At 44.4% G+C, this 27,964-nt stretch overlaps 1 long non-coding RNA gene across 1 annotated transcript; it reads right to left on the bottom strand.

The window, feature by feature from the left end:
* Positions 1-388: 388 nt before the first annotated feature.
* Positions 389-26,148, bottom strand: LOC145715291 (uncharacterized). Its single transcript, XR_014137281.1, has 3 exons — positions 24,744-26,148; positions 1,536-1,652; positions 389-652 (listed from the first exon to the last, which is right to left on the bottom strand). It is a non-coding gene; the product is annotated as an uncharacterized LOC145715291 (long non-coding RNA).
* Positions 26,149-27,964: the final 1,816 nt, after the last annotated feature.

The raw sequence follows: 27,964 nt of genomic DNA, 5'->3' as shown, positions 1-27,964 counted from the left end.
TGTATATACAACACCCATCGTGTTCCAATTCTGCCCACTTACTTAGGTAAACCAGGAGCCTTGGCAGGCAGGTAAATAAATAAAAGGGACTAGGCAGGGCATAAGGGGACTGGAATGCTCTGACCCATTAGGATCATGAGTTGCTGTGCCTTGTCTTTCCAGATGTTGTGATTAGGGAGGAGAAATCAGGGACATGGATTTTTTTAGGTGAAATCTCTTGACTGGAAAATATGACAACTAATTCATTAAAAACAAACATGTATACTCTTGGGCATTTATCCCAGAAGAAAAAGAAAATTTATGTGCACACAAAAACCTGTACATAAGATGTTCACAGCAGCTTTATTCAGAGTAACCCGAAACTGGCAACAGCACAGGGGTCCTTCCGGGGATGACGGTTAGACAGACTATGACCCACCCATGGCATGCAATACCACTGGGTAGTAAAGGAGCAAGCTATTGATACATGCAACATCTCAGGTGAATCTCCAGGGAATTTCACTAAGTGGAAAAAAGCCAGTCCCCACAGGTTTCATACTGTATGATTTCATCCATACGACATCTTGAAGTGGTAAGATTCTAGAAACGGAGAGCGGACGAGCGACTGCCAAGGCTGAGGGTCTGGCCAAGCGGGCCTGGGGGTGACGTGACTCTAAAAGGACAACAGGGGAGATCCTCGAGGTGATGAAAATGTTCTGTATCGTGACTGCATCCGTGTCAGCTTTCTGGTTGCAGTCCATCGGTGGGTAAGGGTGCGTGGGATCCTTCTGTATTATTTCCTACTGCAGGTGGCTCTAAAATGATCTTCGGGGCACCTGGGTGCCCAGTTCGTTGAGATTCTGACTCTTGGTTTCAGCTGGGGTCATGATCTCATGGTGGGTGGGTTTGAGCCCAGTGTCGGGTTCTGTACTGACAGCGGCGTGCCTGCTTGGGATTCTGTGTCTCCCTCCCTCTCTGCCCCTCCCCTGCTTTCCCTCTCTGTCTCAAAAGAAACTTTAAAAATTAAGCTTAAAAATAATAATAATGAATAAAATTATCTTAAAAAATAAAAACTATAAAAAGTTTGGGGTGCCTAGGTGATTCAGTCGGGTAGGCATCCGACTTCGGCTCAGGTCATGATCTCACCATTCATGAGTTCAGGCCCCGCGTTGGGCCCTGTGCTGACAGCTCAGAGCCTGGAGCCTGCTTCTCATTCTGTGTCTCCCTCTGTCTCTGCCCCTCACCCGCTCATGCTCTGTCTCTCTCTCTCTCTCTCAAAAATACACTAAAAACATTAAAAAATTTTTTTAATTATAAAGATATCAAAAGTTTAATTACACAAAAACAAACATACAAAGAGCCCCAACTAAATAATCTGGGTAAACACAGCTTGCTGACTGCCTGTTTGGTTCACTTAAGGCAGTTAGGAAATGTCCCCAGCAGAAAACAACCAATGGGAAACAAAACGGTGGATAAAAATAGTTTCCCCCTTTAAGATTTTCCCCTTTACGCTGTCCTTGCACTCACCCCCTCCCTCGTTTTAGTTGGTTCCGAACCTGGTAATGGATGGCGTCTGATGCCCAGCTGGGGTCCATTCTGGCAGCCAGCCTTCCCTGTGTGATCTGCGTCCGCTGCCTGCCCTTGGCCTCCCTTCTGTGTGTCAGGTGCTTCGTCTGAAATTCAGGGAGACAGTAGGCCGGAGCAGACCATCTTGCCCCAGGCACAGAGAACCTCCCAGATGGAAGGGACCCAGGATTTTGTTAAGATGGTTGTATGTTTCCTGTGACTGCATTGGTGCCTCCCGTGCTTGTCATTTCCTGCCGCCCTAAAAAAAGTCCTACAATATCTGAGTACCACCTGTGCTAATTCTTGTCTTCAAATCAAATTGTTTACATACATTTAAGAAGAAAACTTTGTCACTTCTGTAAATAGGAAACCAAAATAGTTGCCAAAATAGAGGTAGCCAAAAAATAAATACAACGAAGCAAAGGGAAGCCATTAAGTTACAAACAGACACTGTTTCCCCCCGCCAAAGGCTTAGGGCCCAAGGCCTACATCTCCCGGGTGGGGCCACGATCAAGCACGAGACAGGATCACAGACTGGCCCAGTGAAAGGGCCTTGCTCTTGAGCAGATGAGGGTTGAGCGATCATTTAAAAGGCAAGTAATTTTCTTCCTAGTGGGATGTTGTTATTCGAGCCTATCCACTATCACTCTGTAACAATTTTTTTTTTTTTAATTTTGCAATGGAGAATCTCAAACATTCACAATAGTAGATAGGGTAGTATACTGAACTCCATTGATAACAGTCCACGGCCAGTCCGATGTCTTCTGCAGACAACCCCAAGCTGAATGTCCCCATATCATTCTGAAACAAATCCAGGAGATCCTGTCATTTCCTCTGTATTTTAACACGTGTATCTCTAAGAGAGAAGGACCCTTTGATATGTACACTATAACCACAATACTATTATCATCTAAAAAACTAACAATAATTCCTCGGTTATATCCAGTCAGTTCAAATTTCCAACTGTGTCATGAATGTCACATTTTCCCCCCAGTGTGTGTTTTAAGAATCAGAATCTGGGGCACCTGGGTGGCTCAGTCGGTTAAGCGGCCGACTTCGTCTCAGGTCATGATCTCGTGGTCTGTGAGCTCTAGCCCCGCGTCGGGCTCTGTGCTGACAGCTCGGAGCCTGGAGCCTGTTTCAGATTCTGTGTCTCCCTCTCTCTGACCCTCCCCTGTTCATGCTCTGTCTCTCTCTGTCTCAAAAATAAATAAAACGTTAAAAAAAAATTAAAAAAAAAAAAAAAGAATCATGATCTGTGGCGCCTGGGTGGCTCAGTTGGTTGAGCGTCAGACTTCGGCCCAGGTCATGATCCTGCGCTTTGTGGGTTCGAGCCCTTGTGGGTTCGAGCCCTGCACCGGGCTTTATGCTGACAGCTGGGAGCCTGGAGCCTGCTTCAGATTCTGTGTCTCCCTCTCCCTCTGCCCCTCCCCCACTCATGCTCTGTCTCTCTCAAAAATAAAAACATTCGAAGAATTTTTTTGAAGAATCAGGATCCAAGTAAGATTCAGATACGTTGCAGTTGGTTGAAATGAGCTTTTAATTTATAGGCTCCCCCTTTATCTCTATGTTGCCCCTGGTGATTTCTGTGTTTCCCCTCTATCTTTGGAGTAGAAGTGTGTACTTTGGAGCACCCTCGTGCTGAGTGTGCCTGCCCTGTGACACACTTGTGGGCACGTCTGCAGCAGCAGTGGCTTCGTGTTGCACGAGGCTGCAGCTAGGTTTTGGTTGTGGGTCCCTGGAAATTTAGGAAAGGGGGACTCAACATGAACTTTCGGGCATCTCTGAGCAGGAAAACTCAGCATTTTGGACACTTAAAAATTAAGAAAGATGGGCGCCTGGGTGGCTCAGTCGGTTAAGCATCTGACTCTTGATTTCAGCTCAGGTCGTGCTCTCACCCGTCGTGAGTTAGAGCCCTGCATGGAGCTCTGTGCTGACAGTGCAGAGCCTGCTTGGGATGCTCTCTGCCCCTCCCCCGCACTTCTCTCCCTTTCTCTCTCAAAATAAATAAATAACTTAAAGGAAAAAAAATAAAGGACTGTCACCCTTTTATATTAAAAAAACAATTTTAGGGGCGCCTGGGTAGCTCAGTCGGTTCAGCATCCAACTTTGGCCCAGGTCATGATCTCACAGTTCGTGAGTTCAAGCCCCATGTCAGGCTCTGTGCTGACAGCTCGGAGCCTGGAGCCTGCTTCAGATTCTCTGTCTCCCTCTCTCTGACCCTCCCCCATTCATGCTCTGTCTCTCCCTGTCTCAAAAATAAATGAATATCAAAAAAAAATTTTTTTTAATAATAATTATTTTAAAAAAGAGGCTGGGAGCAGTGGCATGGCTTCAGCCTTTGCAAAATGATTTCCAACACATCATCTTGTGTGAAATAATCATGCTATTTAATTACAGAAATTGCTGTTCTCTATGTGTGTGCAGACAAGCTGCCTGTTCGTGGGATCCAACATCTGTTTGTGCATTTACTCTCATTCGGGAAGGTCTTCTCACATGGGCCTCATTAGTCCTCCATCAGGATCACTGGGTGTTTCTTTCAGCCCATCAGCTTCTCCTGGGCTGCTGGAGCCCCTGGTCCCTGAGCCCTGGACTGATTGCAGCTCCACACTCGGAGACCCTCAGGAGCCCAGGTGCATGTATGTTAGCCCAGCCAGCCGAGCCTGCCTCGGGCAGCCCTGGCTGGACACAAAAGGGAATCCCCAGACATCTCCAGGGCACCAAACCTGGAGGAGGGCAGAGCCTGCTCCTGGCTTCCCAAATCCACCCCAGCCAGCCGGGCCAGTCCACTCAGGTGCCTGAACAGGCAACACAGATCATAGCCGCTGATGTGTGTTGTTGTTTTTTAAACTTACATTTACATAGTGGCCTATTGCAATAATGAATAATGTGAGAGTAGTATACTGGCCACTAAATAATAAGTAAAAAGTAGACAATGAAAAAAATAAATTTCCATTGCAGGCTAATATGGAGATTCAGTAGAATAGTTCAAGTATGAGGTTAGACTTGCACTTATCAAAAATATCACCCCTTGCAGGGCGCCTGGGTGGCTCAGTGGCTTAAGCATCTTGGCTTCAGCTCAGGTCATGACCTCCTGAGATCAAGCCCTGCATCAGGCTCTGTGCTGACAGTGTGGAGCCTGCTTGGGATTCTCTCTCCTGCTCTCTGCCCCTCCCCCGCTTGTGCTTGCACTCTCTCTCTCTCTGTCTCTCTCAAAAACAAATAAGGAAACATTAAAAAAAAATTACCCCTTGTGGTTGGCACTCTATCTCACATTTTAAGATCTAAACCAGGGGTGCCTGGGTGGCTCAGTTGATTAAGCATCTGACTTTGATCTCACGGTTCAGGGGTTCAAGCCCCACATCGGGCTCTCTGCTGTCAGTGTGGAGGGAGCTTCAGATCCTCTGTCCCTCTCTCCCTTTGCCCCTCCCCTGCTTATGCTCTCTCTCTCTCTCTCTCTCTCTCTCTCAAAAATAAACATTTAAAATACTAAAATAAAATTAAACCAAATAAGAATTCTAAGTGGCTTAGAACAGCTGAATCACAAAAAAGGGTTTTTTCTTTGTCTTCACAGTCACTGTACTATCACTGTCTATTTTGAAATTACCATTTAAACACAGGAACATGTATTGCCTTAGGGGCTGCAGACAAGCACTGTCCCTGAAGCAAATTCAAATGATGCCCAAAAAGTTACAAATTTACTCTGGGAACAAACACATGAGCTAAATCCATGTATCTGGGGAGCCAACTGTGTAACTAGGAGTTTTCTGAAAAAAACAAAACAAAACAAAACAAAAAACAAAAACAAAAAAAAACTCCTAGTGTTTTATTAAAACGTCAGTTTTGTAAGTGTGTTATTTTAGAGCATATATGTTACCAAAATTCCATAGTGCACAGGCACCAAAAGTAAAAACAAATTGGACTACATCAAACTTTAAAACTTCTATGCATCAAAAGTTATGATCAAAAGAGTGAAAAGCAACCTTCACAATGGAATGAAATATTTGCAAAGCATATACTCACAAGGGGTTAACATCCAGGATACACAAAGAATTCCTATAACTCAACAACAAAAACCAAACAAGTGACCCAATTTAAAAAACGGGCAAGAGACTTAGACATTTCTCCAAAGAAGATCTGTAAATTGCCAATATGCATGTGAAAAGATTTTCAACATCACTATTCACTGGGGAAATGCAAATGAAAACCTACAATGAGATAGTACTTCATACCCATCAGCTACTATAAAAATAACACGCGCGCGCACACACACAAAACCACAAGTGTTGGTGAAGATGTGGGGAAATTGGGACCCTGTGCACGGCCAGAGGGAATGTAAAATGGTGCAGCCAATACGGAAACAGTCTGGCGTTTCCTCAAAAAGTTAAAAATTGATCTACCAGATAATCCAGCGATTCCACTTTTGGGTATTTACCCCAACAACTGAAAGCAGGGACTCAAGTAGATATTTGTACACTCGTGTTCATAGCAACACTATTCACAATAACCAAAAGGCAAACGCAACCTAAATGTTCCACAGATGAATGTCCTCAGTGTGCAACAGGTGAACGGGTAAGCAAAATATAGCAGAAACATACAGTGGAATATTATCCAAGCTTCAAAAAGGAAAGAAGTTCAGGGGCACCTGGGTGGCTCAGTAGGTTAAGCATCCGACTTCAGCTCAGGTCATGATCTTTTGGTTCCTGAGTACGAGCCCCACATGGGGTTCTGTGCTGACAGCTCAGAGCCTGGAGCCTGCTTTGGACTCTGGGTCTCCCTCTCTCTCTGCCCCTCCCCAGCTCATGCTGTCTTTCTCTGTCTCTCAAAAATAAAAATAAATGTTAAAAAAAACTTTTTTTAAAGGGGGGCGACTGGGTGGCTCAGTTATGCTTCAGTCTTCAGCTCAGGTCATGATCTTTCAGTTGGTGGGTTTGAGCCCCATGAGCCCCTGCTTCAGACTCTCTCTCTGTCCCTCCCTTGCTCATGCTCTGACTCTCTCTCATAAATAAATAGGGGCGCCTGCGTGGCTCAGTCGGTTAAGCATCTGCCTTCAGCTCAGGTCATGATCTCGTGGCTCGTGAGTTTGAGCCCCACATCAGGCTCCATGCTGCCAGCTCAGAGCCTGGAGTCTTCAGATTCTGTGTCTCTATCTCTCTCTGCCCCTCCCCCGCTTGCGTGCGTGGCATGTGTGTGCGTGTGCGTGCGTGTGTGTGTGTGTTCTCTGTCTCTCCAAAGTAAATAAACATTAAGAAAATTAAAAAATAATAATAATAAATAAAAAGGACGGAAATTCTAACACATGCTACAACATGGATGAACACTGTAAGTGACATAAGCCAGTCACAAAATCCAAATACTGTGTGACTTCACGTACATGAGGTCCCTACAGTAGTCAAGCTCACAGAGACAGAAAGCAGAGTTGGTGGCTTCCAGGGGCTGGGGGAGGGGGGCGGAGAGTTACGTAATGGGGACAGAGTTTCCATTTTGCAAGAAGAGAAAGTCTGGATATTATTTGCGAACAATGTGAATAGACTTAACATGGCGAAGATGATACATTTTATGTTATGTGTATTGGGCACACACACAAAGATTCTTTTAAACCCTCAGTAGTAGCCACTGCAGTTCCTCAGAACTCAGACCCACAGCTGTGTTTCCCAGGATTTGTGGATTTGATCACTGTGATAAATAATAAATATGCACTGACATTATTTAATAGGGCCTGTGTGTGGTGATAATAAAAAGCAGAGACCTTCATTCAGGCCATTTTTATTACTGACTTTTGTGTTTGTTTTTATTTTTTATTTTTTATTTTTTAATTTTTTTATTAATATATGAAATTTATTGTCAAATTGGTTTTCATATTACTACTGATTTTAAATGCTCTGTAGACGATACATCCTCTTACTACCTGCACCTAGAGCAGACCACTCCTACTGCCCACAATTGGATACTGATTACTTTTTTAAAAAATATTTATCTATTTATTTTGAGAGAGGGGGGGGGGGAGAGCACATACCTGCCTGTGCAAAGTGGGGAAGGGACAGAGAGAGAAGGAGAGAGAGAATCCCAAGCAGCCGCTCAGTCAGTGCAGAGTGCAACATAGGGCTCAAACCCAGGAACTGTGAGATCATGACCTGCGCCAGAATCAACAGTTGGATGCTTAACTGACTGAGCCACCTAGGCATCCAGGATAATGCTCACTCCGATGGCCTTTGCACATGCTGGCCAGATCCCGACTCTGCTACCTACCTTTGGCTGTGTGGCCCTGAGAAAGTTAGTTACATTTTCATCCCATCAGGAATCGCCTGATCAGCACTGGCACTAGTTCGAGCCCCGCGTCGGGCTCTGTGCTGACAGCACGGGCTCTCTGACCCTCTTTCCCCTGTAGGAAAGTAACCTTGCAATAACCAACCTGCTTTTTTGCCTAGTAGAATTTCCCTCTTCCCCCTCCCTTCGTCCTGTAAAAATCTTTCATTTTGTACAGCTCCTTTCTATCTGCTAGATGGGATGTTGCCTAATCCCCGAATCACTGAATAAAGCCAGTAAGATCTTTTGAAAATTTCCTCCATTGAATTTTTGCCACAATGCCAACAAAATGATTGTAAGCTCTTGTAACTATATGAAAGATTAGCTTTAGACATCTATTCATGCAGACAGCATGCTTTAGAAACAAACAAACAATGAAGCCAACAGAGTGCTGATTCACTTAGTAGATGTTTGTTGAGTGTCCTGGTGGTTACTCCTCCAGTGGGTGAACTGGGCATACAGAGAAGGACTGAATGGTGTCTCGGGTTTTTACAGCGCGTGAGATAGTGTAACTTACAGGAGATGCGTATTTTATCTTTCAGATGACCAAAATGTATTTCTCATGTATGCTTGCTCTGTGTCCATAGTTCCAGGCTCACAGCTGCCCAGACTCTTGAAACTGCCTGACCGATAAGAGCAACTTGGGTCACGGTATTTGGTCTCTGGTCCTCAGTTGCCAACGTTGCTTCAGAGCCCTTGCAGTAAAATGAGAGTCTTGTCGTTCCCAAGCCCCTTTCCGCCACAAGTGGGTTTAGGTGATTAAGTAACTTCTGGGAAGCACCTAAGGGTGGGGGCTGGTTGCCATGGGAACCAACCAGGAATTGAGGGCTGGAACTTTCAGTCCGACACCCTGACCTCCAGGGAAGGAAGAAGGGCTGGAGGGTGAATCAGTCACCAATGGTCAATGATTTAATCAATTAACTATGTAATGAAGCCTCCATTAAGAAAAAAAAAAAAAAAAAAGGAGGGGATTCGCAGCTTCCAAGTTGGGGACCAGAATGCTTCCATGTGCCCCAAAGTCCATGAGGACAGAAGTTCCTTCGTCTGGCACCTCACCCCAGGTATCTCTTCATTTGACTGATGTTTTTCCTTTGTAATAAATAATATCCTTTGTAATAAATATCCTTTAATATCCTTTGTAATAAATCGACTATCCAGTCAGTAAATGGGCTTCCTGAAATCTGTGAGCTGCTCCTAGCAAATTAACAGAAATTCAAGGAGTGGGTTGTGGGAACCTCTGATTTATAGCCAACTGGTCAGAAGCACAGGTGACAACCTAGACTGTCGACTGGCATCTGAAATGGAAGCCAGTCTGGTGGGACTGAGCCCTTAGCCTGTGGGATGGCACTATCCCCGGGTAGAGAGTGTCAGAATTGCGGTGAATTCCAAGACAGCTGGGCTGGCATCGGAGCATCGCTTGGTGGTGTAGGGGGAACCCCCCCCCCAACAACTCCTGCCCTATATCAGACCCGGTGACCAGAACTTTGAACAGTCTAGCGGGGAAGACTGACCACCAAGGCTTTCATTTGGGGCATGGAACAGTAGGTGAGCTTTTGTTTCCGCCTGCATATTTTCCTAGAGTTTGGGTTTTTGCAAGGACGTGTCTAATGGCTGTTAACAAAAATACAATAAAGTTTAAAGTAATAGAGTGCACGCTAGCTTAGACAGTGGAAAACAGAGGCTGTTCTGGGGGCCCATCAGACACTTCCCAACCCAGTGTGAAGTAGGGGTGGGGAAGGGGGACGGTGTCCCAGAGGACGCTTCTAAAGCAAGAAGCATGGACCTTTTCTGCTGGGTGGTGAGCTCTTTACAGGGTTAGGACTGTTCTCCTAGTGTAATTCCCTCCTCACAGCTCGGCAGCTGTATAGACAAAGCGCTCCTGTGCTTCTGCATTACTCTCACGCTGCTACCACACTTCACTTCACTTCTGGTGCCAGATGTGTGCATTTTCCACCCATCGGGCAATTCTACACCAGCTGGGTGTCCTACAATTCAATTCGCTTCTGATGCTATCGACCTGGACATAGTGTCAGATCCCACAGGTTAAGGGCTCAGTCTCACGAGATCGTCCCCTACTTCAGACACCAGTCACGAGTTCGGCTTCTCACTTACCCTTCTGACTGATCAGGTCTAAACTGAGGTTCCCACGATCCCCTCCTTGGGTTTGGTAATTTGTTAGAATGGCTTCCAGAACACAGGGAAACAATTATTTACACTTACTGGTTTAGTATAGAGGCTACAGACGGATGGTCAGATGGAGAGGTGCATGGGGCAAAGTCAGGAAGAGTCCCAAATGTCCCCGTGAATTGTGGTGTGCCATTCTCCTGGTACATGGATATGTTCAGCAACCCGGAAGTTCTCTGAACACTCTGCTTTGGGGTGTTTATTCAAGCTTCATCATGCAGGCGTGATTGATCATTAATTCAATCTCCAGCTCCTCTTCCCTCCCTGGAGGATTGGGAGTGGGGGGAACAGAAAGTTCTAAGTTTCTGATCATGGCTTGGTCTTTCTGGGGACCAGCCTCCAGGCTGAAGCTAGCCAAGAGATCACCAAGAGTCACCTCACTAGAACAAAACACACTCCTATCATTCGGGAAGTGCCAAGGGACTTAGGAGTTCTGTGTCAGGAACCAGAGTCAAAGACCAAATATTAGAACAAAGGATGTTCCTAGTGCAATTCTTACATAGGAAATCACAAGGGTTTTAGGAGCTCTGTCCCAGAAACTGGGGGTATGTCACGGCAGGTAAGTAAAACCAATCCCCTCTACGGATTTGGAAACCGAGCAAGGAAAATAGCTTCTGAAGGGTCACATAACCACTCGGTTGGTAGAGTGAGAATTAAAACCCAGTTCTCCTGACATTCAGGCCACTGCCAAGGATATTTCCAAGGACGTGATTTTTAAAAATCAGAACTCTTTTCTTGTTTTTATTCTCTGGGTTGGAGATGTCCATGAAAACAGGAACTGGTCCCATCTGTATTATCTCTTCTACACTAATTAGTCTCCGTTTTATTTTGCTAGGGTCAGCCCAGGGACACACCGACCCAAGGAGATTAGTCATTAAAAAAAAAAGTAAAAAGGCTGTCCGGGAGCTGCCATGAAACATTTTGTTGTTCTCAAATGCCAAATTCTGATCCCTGAGCTGGGATGAGATGTTTGCCTGTCACGGGACTAAATGCGTCTTTTGCCAAAAGTGGGCTGCATTTGGATGCTGAAGAGACGTTATCCCGTAAAGCTTCGTCTTTAAAGTTCAGGATTCTTCCCCTCCCAGGCAGGAGAAAATTACACCCTCTGTGTGCACTCAGCTTTCTACTTTTCAGAGGCTGCTTTTCCTCTGTGATCTTTTTATCCTCACTGAAAATCAAAGTGCAGGACGCAGCAATTGGGAAGGTGCTTTAAGAGACCCAGCAAATGCACACTTTTATGATTATACCTATCTTACAGATGAGTGCACTGAGACCTAGAGAGGTAGAGTGACATGCCTGTGATCCCAGAGCCTGGGCCCAATGTATTTGGGGGCTGAGACCGGGGTGAAATCCGAATGCCTTCTCCATACTCCTGAGGACAAGACCATTTTGTTTGTTTAAGCATTTCTTTTCAGACAGGGAAATGGGCCATGTTCCATTTAAAATATCCTCATGGTCTGGGGCACCTGGGTGCCTCAGTCAGTTAAGCGTCTGACTCTTGGTTTCAGCTCAGGTCACGATCTCATGGTTTCATCAGTTCAAGCCCCGCATTGGGCTCTGCACTGACAGCAGAGCCTGTGTGGGATTCTCTCTCCCTTTCTCTCTGCCCCTCCCCCACTCGTGCTGTCTCTATCTCTATCAAAGTAAATAAACAAATCAAAAATTTTTTTCAATAATAAAAAAATAAAATATCTTCAGTCTTTAGACCAAGAACCAGAAAATTATAACTTGTAAAAAATAATCCTTGAAAAAAAACAAGACAAATTAGGCAGAACATGATAGCTTCCTGAGGAGTGTCCATTAAATCCTGGTTTGAACATTAATTATAGGGTTTGCCTGTGCACAGTGACAAGTTAGTGTCTGACTTTGCTCTTGAACACGTCCAGGGACAAAGGACTCACTGCCATCTCACCCACCTGTCATGCGTTCTGCTGTATGTCAATCCCAAATCTGCCTTGCCAGCTAGAGCTGTTCTCCATCCACCGGTCCAAATTCTGCCCTTGGGAATACCATGCCCCTAGAGTCAGCCTGACCACTGGCCTCCATCTGACTGACGTCCCCTGCAAGCATGACACAAGCCAACGGTAGGACCATAAGCTGAGATGCAGCCTGGGGGTTAAGCCCTAGATCCTGGAACCTGGCTGTCTGCATTCACCTGGCTCTTCCCACATACAGACTGCCGGACCAAGTAATCTCAACTTTCCCCCTGACCTTAGCGAGTTGGTTCTGTACTTTATTAAAAACTTATTCTTGGGGTGTTTGGGTGGCTCCGTCAGTTAAACGTCGGCTCAGGTCATGATCTCATGGTTCGTGAGTTCGAGCCCCACATCAGGCTCTGTGCTGACAGCTCAGAGTCTGGAGTGTGTTTCAGATTCTGTGTCTCCCCCCTCTTTGCCCCTCCCCCATTTGTGCTCTGTCTCTCTCTCTCTATCAAAAGTAAATAAACATTTTAAAAAAACAGAGAAAACTGTTCCTTTAAAAAAAGAGTTTATTCTTTTCTTTCTTTTTTTTTTTATTTATTTACGTAATCTTTACATCCAATGTGGGGCTTGAACTCACGACCCTAAGATCAAGAGTCACATGCTCTTCTGAGTGAGCCAGTCAGGCACCCCAAAGTTTATTCTTTTCTGATATAACTGTTTGGAGCTGTATTAGCGGGGCTCTCCAGAGAAACAGAACCAATAGGATATGAGTATATGTGTGTATGCATGTCTAAAGAGATTCGTTGTAAGAAATGACTCACAAGATTAAAATTACGGAGGCTTGCAAATCCCAAGATCTGTGGTCGGCAAGCTAGAGACCCAAGAGAGCCAATAGTGTTCTGGTCAGAGTCTGAAGGCCTGGGACCAGAAGAGCTCTCAGGTGTGAGTTCCAGTCTGAAGACAGGAGACGGGATGTCTCAGCTGAAATAGTCTGGCAACTTAAGTTCCCTCTTATTCAGCTTTTTATTCTCTTCAGGTTTTCAACTGATTGGATCCCCCGCTGGGGAGGACAATCAGCTCTACTCAGGCTACCCAGTCAGATGTTTTTTGTTTGTTTGTTGTTTGTTTTTTAAGTAGGTTCCATGCCCAGCATGGGGCTTGAACTCACCACTGGTGGGATCAAGAGTCAGACACTCTACTGACTGAGCCAGCCAAGGCGCCCCCCCCACCCCACCTTTTCTTTTCCACATATTAACTTTACCCACAAACACGCTCACAGACACACGTAGAATACCCTTTGACCAAATGTCTGTGCGCCCCCGTGGCCCAATCCGGCCGACACATGAAAATTAACCATCGTAAGGGCTTTGAATCTCCTCTAAGCCTCTTGGCTTCTCACAAATTCAAAACGCTGTGTTTTCACTATCATTCAAGTTCAAAATACTTTCAAATTCCCTTGTGGCTTTTTTATTCATCACTTACCTAAAAGTGGATTGTTTAATATTCAAGTGTTCTTGAGATTGTGTAGATGGCCTTTTAATTTTATTTTTAATTGTGGTAAAATAAACATAACACGAAAACTACCTTCTTCACCATTTTTAAGTGCACAGTTCAGTAGCACTAAGTACATTCACAGTTTTGTATGACCATCACCACCATCGGTCTCCAGAACTCTCTTCATCTAGCATTATTGACACTTTGTCCCCATGAAACAACACCTCTCACTTCCCTCTCCCCCAGGTGCTTGGCAAATGGCATTTTACTTTATATCTCTATGAATTTGACTCTAGGAACTTTATATGAATGGAATCGTACAGGATCTGTCTTTTTGTGACAGACTTATTTCACATATGGCACAGTGTCCTCAAGGTTCATTCCTGTGGTAACCTGGGTCAGAATTTCCATCTTTGTTAAAGCTGAATGCTATTCCACTGGGTGTATAGACCACATTTGTTTACCCATTCATTGGCCTATGGTCTCTTGAGTTGTTTCCCCTGCTTTGCTACCGTGAATACGGCTGCAATAAACATGGGTGTGCAGGGGCACCTGGTGGCTCCGTCAGTTAAGCGTCTGACTTCAGCTCAGGTCATGATCTCACAGTTCATGAGTTCGAGCCCCCTGTAGGGCTCTGTGCTGACAGCTCGGAGCCTGGAGACTGCTTTGGATTTTGTGTCTCCCTCTCTCTCTGCCCCTCCCCTGCTCATGCTCTGTCTCTCTGTGCCTCAAAAATAAATAAAATGTTAAGAAAATTTAAAAAAAAATGGGTGTGCAAATACCATCTTTGAGGCCCTGCTTTTGATTGCATTCCCATCAATAGCACATAAGGGTTCCAACTTCTCTACATCCTCGGCAACACTTGTTAGCTTCTGTTTTTGTCTTTACTGTGTCCATCATAGTGGGTATGAAGAATAGCTTATTTTGATTAATGTCTAATTTAATACAATTTTTGAGACTTGTTTTAAGGTCTAGCATGTGGTATATATGCGGTGAATACTTCACGACACCTGAAAAGAATGTGTATCCTACAAGTATTCGGTATACCAATTCGGACATGTTTGTTGATAGTATTATTTAAATATTCTATATCTTCATGATGTTTCATTTTACTTTCTTGTCCACTGAAAGGAGATGTTAAAGTTTTCAATATCAGGAACAACTTATGCTAATAAATTTGGCAACCTAGATGAAATTAACAAATTCCTTGAAAAACACAACTAACCAAAACAGAAAAAAAAAAAAAAAAAGAAATTAAAACTCTGAATGACGCTTTGGCTGGTAAAAAAAAAAAAAAAAAAAAAAAAAAAAAAAAATTAAAGTCACAATTAAAAACTTTCCCGCAAAGAAAATTCCAGGACAAGATGGCTTCCCAGTGGGAATTCTATCACACATTTAGGGACGAAATAATTCTAATTTACACAATCTCTTCCAGAACATAGAGGAGGTGAGAATGCTTCCCTACTCTTTTTAGTGGGCCAACATAATTCTGACACCAAACATCACAAGAAGAGAAAATTACAGATTAATATCCCTCTTAACTAGAAACATAAAAATCCTTACCAAAATATTGGGAGAATAGAAGCCAGGGCCTTATCCCAGGAATGCAAATTTGGTTTAACATTCAAAACTCAGTCAATACACATCATCACATTAACAAGATAAAAAGGGAAAATATTGGGACCATCTCATTGAGGCAGAAAAAAGCATTTGAGAACATTCAATACCCATTTGTGATAACAACCGTCAGCAAAGTAGGAAGAAAAGGAAACATCTTCAGGCTAATAAGGTGCAGTATGAAATGCATTCAGTTACCAACATGTTTGTTGTTGGTGAAACTTGGAAATACTGAAACACGGAAGGCTCTTCTCCATCTCAGCAAAAAGACAAGGATGTCTAATCTTATCACTTCTATTCAACATCGTTCCAGAAGGTCTAGCCCCGTGCAGCAAGGTAATGTAAGGGAGAAGGATTCATTTTCAGAAGGGAGAAGTAAGGGAGGGATTCATTCTCAGAAATATCAAATAGAAGCTGTGCTGCCTAGTTACCAGTAGATTTACAACTAATGGAAATATGTACAACCAACCCCCCCCCCCCCAACACACACACATACACACGCGCACACACACAATGGAGTCCCAAACCCTTAGACACTTCACTTCCTGCTTCTTCTTCCCCTGTCCATTTCCTGGGCTTATTTTCGCTAGGTTGTTTTCATGGGCTCTGCAATGAGCATACACCAAAGAACAAAGGGAGGAGGGACTGAGTCTGTGCCTCACCTCAGGGAATGTACATTTGTTCCAATCAGACTACTTTTTGCCTTAAGTGGGCATAGGTGACATCCAGGTAAGGCTGTAAGCTCTGTAGTACTCAGCCAATGAGGAACCAAGAGAGGGACTTACCTCTGTAGTGCTCAGCCAATGAGGAATCAGGGGAGGGACTTGCACGCTAGGAGATAAATTGTCTGCTATAACTGACCCAAGTGGGTCTGTCCATCAGATACCTGCTTTTGCAAGAATGTTGATTAAAGTCTTGCTTCACTGTGCTCCCAGTGTCTGTGTCTCTCCTTTGATTAGGTCGGTGGGCCTATTTCTCACAGGTAACAACAATAACAACAACAACAACAACAAAATACATACTGGAAGGAAGAAATAAAGCTGTTTCTACTCACAGGCAACATGATCCTGTATTCAGAAAACTTAAGCATCTTAATAAACAAAAAAAACTAGAAAAATTAAGTGAATTTCGCAAGCCTTCAGAATACAAGATCGATACATAAAGCTCGTGTTTACATATACTAGCAACAAGCAAGTAGAAGAGAATGTAAAAGGACACCATTTGTAATAGCAACGAAAACATAAAATATTTAGAAACAAATTTAATGAAATAGGGGTATGATCTCTGCACTGGAAACTACAGAACAATGGTGAGAGAAATTAAAGATTTAAACAAATGGGCAGATACACCACTATGTTCATCCATTAGAGGAGCGAAAATTTTTTTTCCAAATTCACCTAAAATTTCAACACGAATCCAAGGAAACAATAAAACCAACAAAGCTGGTTAGTAGATATTGACAAGCTGATCCTAAAATGTGTATGAAAATGCAAAGGGTCTAGGATAGCCAAAACAATTCTGAAGAACAAGTTCAGAGGACTTAAACTTCTGAAAGACTCACTATAAAGCTAGCAATCAAGCTTTCTGTAGTCAAGCATTTATGATACTGACATAAGAGCAGACAGATAGATCTGTAGAACAAAGACGGTCCAGAAATAGACCCTTTACAAAGATACTTTGTCCTTATAAAGATATCTTATATAAAGATAATTCAAGTAAGAGATGAAAACTTTTTAATGAATGATGCTATAACAACGGAGTAATCAAATCCATACATAAAAAATAATGTGCAATCTATTGTGGCTGGAACCATAAACCTTCTACAGGAAAACCCAGGAACATACTTTTGTGACCCTGGGGCAGGCAGATATTTCTAAATAACAAAACCAAACAAGAAAAAAAATGGATAAACTGGTCTTCATCAAAACTTAAAATCTCTGCTCTTTGAAGACTCTGGTAAGAGAATGAAAAGAATCCACAGACCAGGAGAAGGTATTTGCAAATCATGTATCTGATAAAGGACTGTGTATTCAGAACACATAAAGAACCCTCAAAACTCAGTAAGAAAACTCCAGTAAAAAAAAATACATGACAGATTTGAACAAACACTTCACCCAAGATAAACGGGTGACAAATAAGTACATGAAAAGACACTCAACGTTATTAATCATTAAAGAAATGCAAACGGAAACCTCATTGAGCTACCATTACATACCTATTGGAATGGCTGCGATGAAAAGGACCACCAAATGTTGGGGTGGATGCAGTGGGATTGGAATCCTATGCTGTCAGGAATGTAAAATGTCACAACCACTTTGGAAATCAGTTTGGCAGTTTTTAAAAATTAAAAAAAAAAAAATCTTTTTAAGTCATCTCTATGCTCCATGTGGGACTCGAACTGACCCCCCCAAGATCAAAAGTTGCACACTCCCCTGACTGAGCCAGCCAGGCACCCCTAGTCTGGCAGTTTTTAAAAAGTCAAACATACACCTACTACATGTTTTGGCAACCTCACTGCAATCCTACTGTTAGGCATTTACCCAGAAAAAGAAATTATATGTCTCGCAAAGACTTGTATATGAATGTTCATAGGGGCTTTGGTTGATACAGCCAAAAAACTAAAAATAATCCAAATGTCCACCAACAGAAAAAGGGATAAACAAGGAGTAGTGTATCCATACAATGGAGTACATTTCAGCAGTAAAAATGAATGAGGTGTTGACACATACTATACCACGGATGAATTTCAAAATAATTTTACTGAGTGAAAAAAGCCAGACATAAAAAGAGTCATACTCTATGGTTCCATTTATACGAAAATCTAGACAACACAGGGGCACCTGGGTGGCTCAGTCGATTAAGCATCTGACTTTGGCTCAGGTCATGATCTTTCGGTTGGTGGGTTTGAGCCCCATGTCGGGCTTTGAGATGACAGCTCAGAGCCTGGAGCCTGCTTCAGATTCTGTGTCTCCCCCTCTCTCTGTCCCTCTCCTGCTTGCACTCTGTCTCGCTCTCTCTCAAAAATGAATAAATGTTAAAAAAATTTTTTTAATCTAGACAGTATAAACTCATTTGCAGTAACAGAAAGTAGATAAATGAGTATCTGGGGCTGGGTGGCAGGAGATGGGGGGCACAGGAGGAAAGAATTACAAAGCAGCACCATCAAGCTTTTGGGGGTGACAGATGTATTTATTGTCTGAATTATGATGACGGTTTTCACAGTGTTTCCATATATTTATATATGTATATATCAAAATGTATCAGTTTATATGCTTTAAATACCTGCCGTTTATTATTTATCAATTACACACCAAAGGGGAAAAAAAGGGAATAGGCAAGACATAAACTGGGAGAAAATATTCTCAACACTTATATCTGACAAAGGAATTGCTTCTGGAATATATTAAAAAAAAAAAAAACTCTAGCAAATTAATACTGGAAAGACAAACAACCTAGTTTGAAAAAAAAAAAGTGGGTAAAAATGAGCAGTCACTTCATAAAAGAAGATACACAAATGGCCAATAAGTACGAGAAAAAGTGTCCGCCATCATTCGTCAGAGAAATGTAAAGTAATGCCACAGTGAGACATCATTTCCCACCCACCAGACCAATAAAACAAATATGAGTGACAACCCCAAATGTCCCCAAGGTTGTGGAACAGCTGGAACCCTCCTTCCTTGCTGGTGGGGACAAAACTGCTTTGGAGGACTGTTTGGCGGCTGCTTATACAATTAATTATACAATTGTTTATACCCGGCAACTCCGCCACTAGGTGTTTACCCAAGTAAAAAGATATGTCCCCCACACCCGTCTTGCACACGACTGTTCACAGGAGCCTTATTCCTCTTTGCTCCAGGCTGGAAGTGACCCAACTGTCTGACAACAGGAGGACACAGAAATAGTGGTGTATTCAGGAAATGGAATGTCAGTCCGTAATAAACGTGAAGTCACGAACCCCACAGGCATAATGCTGAATGAGAGAAGCCAGACACAAAAACAGTGCAATCTGTATGCCTCCGTTTCCTCAAAGTTCAAGAACAGACGAAAGTCAATCTATCCTTTATAGAAATCAGAGCAGTGGTGGCCCCTAGTGGGGAGGGAAATTCATCGGAAAAGGACAACTTTCTGAAGTGGGACAGGCTCCACACCGTGATTTGGCAAATGAAGACAATATATATTTTAAGTCTGTGCATTATACCTGAATTCAGATTTCAAATTTTATTTTAATGATGAATCAGCAAGACACGTGAGGACCCCAGCGCATGCCCATGTATTGTTTCCTGCAGGAAGCTGTTGAAACCTCACAGCGCATGGTGAAGCAGGTGCCATTCCTATTCCCACTTTACAGATGAGAAAACACATCCGTAAGCCTATAGAACGGCTGGACCCCTGCCCATGATTTTCAAGGTGGGACAGCAGGTACGGGAGCGGAATCCTGGGAGTCTGATGGGGGCAGGCTGTGCTCTTTGTCACCACGACCTGTTCTAGGTCCTGTACTAGCTACTGGGAGACCTCTGTGAGCCTGTGGGCTGGTGAAGGAGATGGCGAATGTGTGGGTGCGTGCCACAAGAGTACCTCAGGGGCCCATGGGAGACCATCAGGGCCAAGGCCTGACTCTACCTGGGAGGATGGTGAGAGGGGCAGGGTGTGGCGGGGGAGGCCTGTTAACCCAGTGAGCATGCTGGTCACCAGGAGGAATCATTCTAAAACATGGATCTGACCTGGTGTCTCACCTGCTTGAGCCTTTCCACAGGCATCCTGACTTTGGTTCCCAGACCAGGGTGCATCTTGGATCCACCTGGGGGCCTAGTGACAGTAAAGATCTCTCCAGCCCCCGTGGAGGGTCTCAAAACTGGAAGCAGCCACCTATGGGGAAGTATGTTCTCTTTCCTCACTTTCATTCACCTTCAAAAGGGCACACAGAAGTTGGCATGGACCTCAGTCATGCTTGGTTGATGACTACCTGCCTTCTGGGGAGACAAGGAAGATAAGTACGTGATGGGTCCTGAGGTCCACATGAGGACTGAACCAAAGGCATCCCATTAAGGGCAGTAATTAAGACTGGGATTCCAGGGGTGCCTGGGCAGCTCAGCTGGTTGAGCGTCTGACTCTTGATTTTGGCTCAGGTCATGATCTCACAGTTCATGACAGCGTGTTCTCTCTTTCTCTCTCAAAATAAATAAATAAACATTAAAAAAAAAAATACTGAGATTCCAGAGAGCCCAGAAATAAGCCCAAGTATATTCAGTCAACTAATATTTGGAGGGACAAGGGAGCCAAAAATATTCAGTGGAGAAAAGATAGTCTCTTCAATGAATGGTGCTGGGAAAATTGGAGATTCACATGTAAAAGCATGAAACTAGGTCCTTATCTTACACCATGCACAAAAATTAACTCACAATGGATTAAAGACTTAAATATGAGACCTGAAGCCATGAAACTTCTAAAAGAAAATATAGAAAAAAGCTCCTTGACATGGCCATTGCTGATGACTTTTTGGATATGACGAGCAGCAATATTAAAAATACACAGGCAAGGGGCGCCTGGGTGGCTCAGTCGGTTGAGCTTCTGACTTCAGCTCAGGTCATGGTCTCACAGTTCGTGAGTTCAAGCCCCGTGTCGGGTTCTGTGCTGACAGCTCAGAGCCTGGAGCCTGCTTCGGATTCTGTATCTCTCTCTTTCTCCCCCTCCCCTGCTCACGCTCTGCCTCTCTCTTTCTCTCAAAAATATAGAAATGTTGAAAAAAATTTTTAAAAATAAATAAAAATACACAGGCAGGATTACATCAGACTGAAAGTTTCTGCAGAGCAAAAGAAACCATCAACGAAGCGAAAAGTGAAAAGACAACCTACAGAATGGAAAAAAACAATATCTGCAAACCACATACCTGATAAGGGGATAATATCCAAAAAATATAAAGAAGTCATATAACTCAAAAGCAAACATAGTAATAATAATTTTTTTTTAAATCCAATTAAGAAAGGAGCAGGGGTGCCTGGGTGGCTCAGTGCATTAAGTGTTTGGATCTTTTTTTTTTTTTTTTTTAATGTTTATTTATTTTTGAGACAGAGAGAGACAGAGCATGAACGGGGGAGGGACAGAGAGAGAGGGAGACACAGAATCGGAAACAGGCTCCAGGCTCTGAGCCATCAGCCCAGAGCCCGACGCGGGGCTTGAACTCACGGACCGCGAGATCGTGACCTGAGCTGAAGTCGGACGCTTAACCGACTGAGCCACCCAGGCGCCCCAAGTGTTTGGATCTTGATCTCGGCTCAGGTCATGATCTCACAGTTTGTGGGACCGAGCCCTGCGTCAGGCACTGTGCTGACAGTGCAGACCCCGTTTGGGAGTCTCTCTCTCCCTCTCTTTCTCTGCTCCTCCCTCCCTCCCTCTCTCTCTCTCTCTCTCTCTCTCAGTAAATAAATTTTTAAAACTTCGCTTTAAAAAAAAAAAAAAAACAAATGGGGTGACTGGCTGGCCCAGTCGGTGAAACATGCAACTCTTGATCTTGGGGTCATGGGTTCATGTTGAGTGTAGAGCTTGCTTAAAAAAACAAAAGGAGCTGGGGCGCTTGGGTGGCTCAGTCGGTTGAGTGTCGACTTCAGCTCAGGTCATGATCTCGTGGTTGACAAGTTCGAGCCCCACATCTGGCTCTGTGCTGACAGCTCAGAGCCTGGAACCTGCTTTGGATTTTGTGTCTCCCTCTCTCTCTGCCCGTCCCCCGTTCATGCTCTGTGTCTCTCAAAAATAAATATAAACAAACAAACAAACCAAAAAAAGGAGCAAAAAACCTGAATAGACATTTCCAAAGAAGATATATGAATGGCCAACAGGAACCTGAAAAGATGCTCAACATTGCTAGCTGTTAGGGAAATGCAAATCAAAACCAAGAAGGATATGGCTTCACACCTGTTAGAACGGCCATCACCAAAAAGACAAGAGATAACAAACACTGGTGGATATGTGAAGAAAAGGGGACCCTTGTGTACTCTTGGTAGAAATGTAAATTAATTCAGCCACTATGGAAAACAGTAAAGGTTCTTCAGAAAATCAAAAATAGAACTACCATATGATCCAGCAATTCCACTTCTGGGAATATATCCAAAGGAAATGAAATCACTAACTTGAAAACGTATCTTCACATTCAGTGTAGCAGTATTCACAATAGCCAAGACACGGAAACAACCTAAGTGTCCATCAACAGATGAATGGATAAAGAGGTTGTGCATATAGGAGGTAAGGGAAACAAAAGCAAAAACGAACTATTGAGACTTCATCAAGATGAAACACTTCCGCACAGCAAAGGAAACAATCAACAAAATGAAAAGGCAGCCTAAGGAATGGAAGAAGATACTTGCAAATGATATATCTGATAAAGGGTTAGCATCCAAAAATCTGTAAAGAACTTATCAAACTCAACACACACACAAAAAAAAAAAAGAAAAAAGAAAAAGAAAGAAAGAAACAAATAATCCAGTTAAGAAATGGGTAGAAGACATGAGTAAACATATATACAATGGAATATTCCTCAGTCATTAAAAAACAAGACCACATGCCTGGACCCTGGCGGTACTATGCTCAGCAAAATGAGTCAGAGAAAGACAAATACTGTATGATGTGTGTTATATGTGGAATCTCAAAATCACAAAAAAACAAGAAAACTTATAGAAAAAGATTTTTGGTCACCAGAGGCAGAGGGTAGGGAGGGGGGACTGGAAGAAGGTGGAAAAAAGCTACAAACCTCCAGATGTAAGATAAATAAATACGAGGGCTGTGATAAACATTACGATGACTGTAGTTACCACCACCGTGTGATATATCTGAAAGTTGTTAAGAACCAAGAATTCTCATCACAAGGAGAAATTCTTTTTCTTTTTTTCCCCATTTCTTTTTATTGTATCTACGTGAGGTGAGGTGATGGATGTTAACTAAACGTATTGTAGTGATCATTTCAAAATATATGGAAGTCAAGCCTTCATACCACATGCCTGAAACTCATACGGTGATGTGGGCTAATTGGATCTCGATAGAACTAGGGAGTGGGGGGGGGGGGGGAAAGACTGGTATTCCAAAAGAGTCCCTCCACCTCTGTGGGCTAGATGCCAGAGGAGCTGGTCTTCTCTTCCAGGAATTAAAAAAAAATTTTTTTAATGTTTTATTTATTTTTGAGACAGGGAGAGACAGAGAATGAACGGAGGAGGGTCAGAGAGAGGGAGACACAGAATCTGAAACAGGCTCCAGGCTCTGAGCTGTCAGCACAGAACCCGACGCGGGGCTCGAACTCACAGACTGCGAGATCACGACCTGAGCTGAAGTCAGCCGCTTAACCGACTGAGCCACCCAGGCGCCCCATCTCTTCCAGGAATTAGGTAAAAGTTTCACCTGTCCTAGATCAGGAGATCTAGGTAAAAGTTTCAGCTGTCCTAGTCTCAGTCCATGGAAAGTGGAGAATCAAACCCCAGGGCAGGAGCTCGGACACCGATATATCAGTGAGCAATTGTTACACAGCAAGCCATTCTCAAACTTAGTGGCTTAAAAAACAACAAAACCCAATCATTTATTGCTCGTGACTCGATGGGGCAGCTGGGCAGCTCTGATGTGAACCAGGCTTGGCTCCTCCTAGGTGCAAGTGACCGCCTGGCTGGGCTGGCACGTCTAACATGGCCACGTGCACACGCCTGACAGTTGGCCAGCTGTCGGCTGGGGCAACAGGAATAACTGGGCCACACGTCTCTCATCCTCCAGCAGGCTAGCCTGGGCCTGTTGATATGGTAGCTGGGCAGGTTCCAGGGAGAGAGCAGACGCGTGTGGGGCCTCTTTTGGTCCAGGCTTGCCACGGAAAATAACCACCAGTAACCACCAAAGCAAAGCATAAACCAGCACAGACTCCACCTCTTGATGGGAGGGTTCCCCACATCACACTGCAAAAGGCACAGACTAGGGAAATGCATATCAAAAGCATAATGAGGTACCACCTCACACGCATCAGGCTGGCTACTAGGAGAATGACAGAAAATAATAAGTGTTGGCAAGAACACGAAGACATTGGAACCCTTGTACGCTGTTGGTGGGAACGTAAAATGGCGCAGCCACTGTGGAAAACGGTAGGGTGGTTCCTCCAAAAATTGACCCAGCAATCCCCCCTCTGGGTATATACTCCAAACACAAGAAAACAAGGCCTTGAAGAGGTATCTGTCCATTCGTGTTCCTAGTGGCATTATTCACAATAGTCAAAAAGGTGAAAGCAACTCAACTGGCCATTGACAGACGGATAAACAAAATGTGACATATGCGCACAACAGAATATTATTCAGCCCTAAAAAGGGAAACCCTGCCACGTGCCAGGGCTGGGGGACGGGGTGGGGGGGGGGCATGGAGAGGTGTTGTTTACCGGGTAGAGTTTCAGCTTGTAAAACTGAACCTTGTAAAGGTGGAGAGTTCTAGAGAATGGCTGTACAACAATGTGAAGGCACTCGGCACTACCAAACTGTACGATTAAAAATAGTTAAGACGGTCAACTTTACGTTATGTGTATTTTACCAAAAATTTTTTTAAACGGTACAGGTATGGAGATTGGTTGAGGATTGGAACCATTCTTGCAAAAGACCCGCCACACTTGGGTTCTGAGCTGTGGGAATTTCCCAGGTTACCTTCCCCTCTCTGAGCATCGGTTACCTTTGAACTGATGATGAACCTCATTCTGTGTTACTTCCATTTTGTGGAGGAGAACGAGTTGATGTCCTTGCCCTAAGATTAAAACCCTGGTCTTGGCCTTCTTCTGGGTCATGTGGTCCTTCGGCTGCTCCAGAACAACAATATCTGGAGGATAAACATCACCAATGAACCAGTCCCACAAATTCAGATGGCCATGAAGAGTGGGATCCACCTGGAGCCATGCAACAGCAGGGCGAGCTTTGCCCAGTACCATGCCCTGTCCGCGAGAGACCAATGCAGTTCCCTCTTGTCCTCCACCTCTGTGCTGAGTTACACCCAGTAAGTCACTTTCCCTCTCTGGGCCTCAGTTCCTCTACCGGTACAATGAGGAGCCAAGGGAAGGAGTGGGCAATGTCTGGAGATGCTCCGTTAGGTCCGTTTTGGGAGCCCCATTTTCCTCTGCTTTACCCAGTGACCTGCTTCCTCCACCAGAAAGTGACCAAAAACCATGAGATCTGCCTAAAGGATGGGGAGACACAAGTCCCCAGAGCTGGTTGGAAAAGGGCAGTTGCGAGACAGAATAAAACTGCTTCCTGCTTATATCTCATCTACTGGGCTCCACGGTGTGTTTAAAAACACAGTCACACCCTGACATTCTTCTTTCAATGAACCATCTTAGAGGTGCCCTGAGATTAGCGGCTTTGGGGCTGCAAAGACCAAATATTGACTCTGGCTGACTTAGTCCCGAAGGGGGGCTTATTGTAAGGATTCTAGGAGATCCGGGATATTTGGAGGAAAGGTTTCCAAAATGAGCCACAACCCAGGGTACCGGTGGTAGGGAATTGGGCAGTGGGATCTTTAGCAGATGTCCGCTGCTGGAGTGGGCCCTCTGCCTGTCCCTATTCCTCAACAGTCAGTATGGCCTCCAACTACCCATAACTACGGCTTCCTGCTGCTGAAGGATCCAATCCTGGATGACGGCATGGGATTGGCCAAACCTAATTCCACGCCTTTCTCTGCTCCCCTGGCTGGGGTGGGGTAGGAAAAGAAGGATGCAACGGACGTTGTAGCTCCCGAGCTGTCTCCACCACCTGCTCCCCAATCCTGGCATCCCTTGAGGCATCTTTTTGCAACTGTGTGGCAGTTATATTTCTCCCAACATGCGTTGCTGCTTCCTTCGATCCCTGATGCCCTCCTGGGTGTCATCCCCCAAGGCACTCCCGAACGAACCTCCTGCACACAAATAGACCTCTCAGAGACTGCTTCCCTGAGAACCCGGCCTGCAACCGAGAACGTGGCTCTTCATTGTTTTCACTGGTCGGCTCCATGTTCTCCCATCAAAAATCCACTCCACGGGGGTGGTAGGGAGGCCCCTTCATCCCCCAGGACCCTCCTGCTCTTCTGACCTTGGTTACAGGAGCCCAGGCATTTTGGCCCAGCTCGCGGGTACCCCGTGAAACACATTTCCCAGAATCGCTTGCAGCTGCGGCCACGTCATTCCGTTCTGGCCAATAGTATGTAAGCAGGGTCATGTGAGCTGCTCCTGGCCAATAGTATCCAAGCAGAGTCTGTAAGCAGCCTGTGGGCGTGCCCTTTGAAGGAAGGTGCTTGCCCTTCTCTCCGCTTTTTCTCTTTTTACAGTGGGGACCGAAGGCGCGCTGTGGGAAGCAGGAGCGCCTGTTTTAGACCCAAAGAGCCCTGCTTGAGGATGGCAGAACAACGGTTAGAGCTTGGATCGTACCTGAGCTGGGTTACCTGTTCTGGACCCCCCCCTCCCCCCAATAAAGAACCCCATGAGACAGGGAAATAAAATTCTAGCTAATCTAAGCTTGTTGTTGCTTCTGGTGTCTCTGTTATAAAGGCCAATTTTTCATCCTAACCAATACAGAGGATTCAGTAAAAGGAAGGCTGGGTATGGAAAGATCAGTATATGGAAGAGAGGGTTCTGATTTCCCGGAACAACCTGGACACAGCCCCTTGAGGACGTGATCTCTCTCTGCCAGCCCCAAAGCTCAAGTTTCCCTCGCCCTGCACAAATTCCAGCACAACCAAGGCTTCCTGGGAAACGGAACCACGATTAGAAGGAATTCAGATGTATTGACAAAGTGATCAATTTAGCAGTCCTGGATGGATGCTGAGGCTGGGGAAAAAATTGAAATTAGTTACCTTACATGCCTACCTGGTCTAGTTTACGCTTTCCATTTCAAGTGAGAGGTAATTAAACCTTATCCCAATAATCAAACCCATGATTTTGCAATCACAGCTGCAGACCTAGGAGCAAACAAAAAAAGGAAAAGAGAATCCTCAGGTAGGGACTGTGACAAAAGGGGGGGGAGGGGTCATTGAAAAGACAGTTTAACAACAAAATTAAGGATAGCTTGTGCTTAATTTAGCAGTTTGGGAGTACAAAGGAAGTTCACCTCTAATTTTTCATATTAAAACAGACTTGAGTCTGCCTATACTAGATAAGTTGTTTTTCTTCCTGAATTGTTGGAAAACTTTGAGGAATTACTCAGTCTAGCAATTCAAGGGAACTCTGCTTTTCCTTTTTTACCCCCAAAGGAACTCTTTTTTAACACAGCTTTTCTTTTTATACTTTTTATTAATGTTTATTTATTTTTGAAAGAGAGACAGAGCGCGAGTTGGGGAGGGCAGAGAGAGAGAGGGGGAGACACAGAATCTGAAGCAAGCTCCAGGCTCTGAGCTGTCAGCACAGAACTCACAAACTGCAAGATCATGACCTGAGCGGAAGTCAATCGCTTAACCGACTCAGCCACCCAGGCACCCCTCCCCAGAGGAACTCTTGAGAGTTTGACCAAGCCCGTGGCAGTGCCCGGTTTTTAGCTGGGATTATTTCTGTCCCTGCCACAGGGTATTTCTGTTGAACATTGGTCCCATGCAACCTGATCCTGTGCTGATGTTCTCACTGGCCTGGATCCTTCAGTTGGCCACAGCACTGTCCCACTCTGTTTGAGGCTGTGGTGTATACTCTCATGTTCAGCCATCGTCTTCAAATCATGCCCACCATGCCAGGGTTCCTAGTTCTGGTACAAGTCTTCCCTCCATCCACACATTGAACATTGAGTCAATATGTCCCAATGGTGATTTCTTCATGTCCATTCTTGCAAGGGGTCTTTAGTCCAAACACCCCAATCTTCCAGACAGTGGAATCCAGAGATAGTGGAATCTCTAAAGAGAACAGGATGGGATCTTGATTACTATGTGCCCAAGAGGTAATTTGG

The sequence above is a fragment of the Panthera onca genome, chromosome A2 (assembly GCF_046562875.1).
Source record: "Panthera onca isolate mPanOnc1 chromosome A2, mPanOnc1 haplotype 2, whole genome shotgun sequence".
Lineage (NCBI taxonomy): Eukaryota > Metazoa > Chordata > Mammalia > Carnivora > Felidae > Panthera > Panthera onca.
The sequence above is the reverse complement of the archived record's forward strand: the minus strand, read 5'-3'. Positions and strand labels throughout refer to the sequence as shown.